General features: G+C 47.8%; 1 protein-coding gene across 1 annotated transcript in view; it reads left to right on the forward strand.

Moving 5' to 3' along the window:
- Chchd5 (coiled-coil-helix-coiled-coil-helix domain containing 5) overlaps nucleotides 1–935 on the forward strand; it is a 5,434-nt gene that overhangs the window by 3,030 nt on the left and 1,469 nt on the right. The window lies entirely within an intron of this gene.

A 935-nucleotide genomic window follows, 5' to 3' on the forward strand; every position in this document is an offset into this window, starting at 1 on the left:
TTTTAAGATTTATTTATTTATTATATGTAAGTTCACTGTAGCTATCTTCAGACACTCCAGAAGAGGGCGCCAGATCTCGTTACGGATGGTTGTGAACCACCATGTGGTTGCTGGGATTTGAACTCTGGACATTCGGAAGAGCAGTCGGGTGCTCTTACCCACTGAGCCATCTCACCAGCCTTAAAATGGCTTTTAAAAATGGAAATTAGGGCAGGGAGGCGGCTTGGTAGGTAAAGACATTTGCTGCCGAGTCACCGACTCCTGCAGGTTGCCCTCTGCTGGGCATGCACGTCTCCACACAAGCATCCCCATCATAAATTAGTAAATGTAAGGGTTAAAAACAGAATGGAAAGTAGGGTCTCCTGTCTCCCCTCCTGCTCCAGGCTCTCTAGGGCACTGGGAAGGGCAAACACCAATTTCTCCACTGTCCTGTTTCTTCATGCCTATGACATCACAATGCTGACTTTTCCTTCTAATTGGGGGTGATGAGATGTAGGCCTCCTCTGTTCTCTGATCGTCACATGAAAATGCCCTCAGGGGCTGGTGAGATGGCTCAGTGGATAAGAGCACCTGACTGCTCTTCCGAAGGTCCAGAGTTCAAATCCCAGCAACTACATGGTGGCTCACAACCATCCGTAATGAGATCTGGTGCCCTCTTCTGGAGTGTCTGAAGACAGCTACAGTGTACTTACATATAATAAAAAAAAAAAAAAAAGAAAATGCCCTCAGCTCCCATGTGACATAAAGGCCTTCATGGGCGAGCTCATGGTTCTGTTGCTGACAGTCTGGCAGCTTCCTGTTCCCGCACAGACTTCTGCTCTTTGCCTTGGGGCTTAGGATTTCCTACCAGCTGACTAGTTAGGTGTCTTCCTACCAGCTGACTAGTTAGGTGTCTTCCTACCAGCTGACTAGTTAGGTGTCTTCCTACCAGCTGA

Source organism: Mus caroli, chromosome 2 (genome assembly GCF_900094665.2).
Source record: "Mus caroli chromosome 2, CAROLI_EIJ_v1.1, whole genome shotgun sequence".
Taxonomy (NCBI): Eukaryota; Metazoa; Chordata; class Mammalia; order Rodentia; family Muridae; genus Mus; species Mus caroli.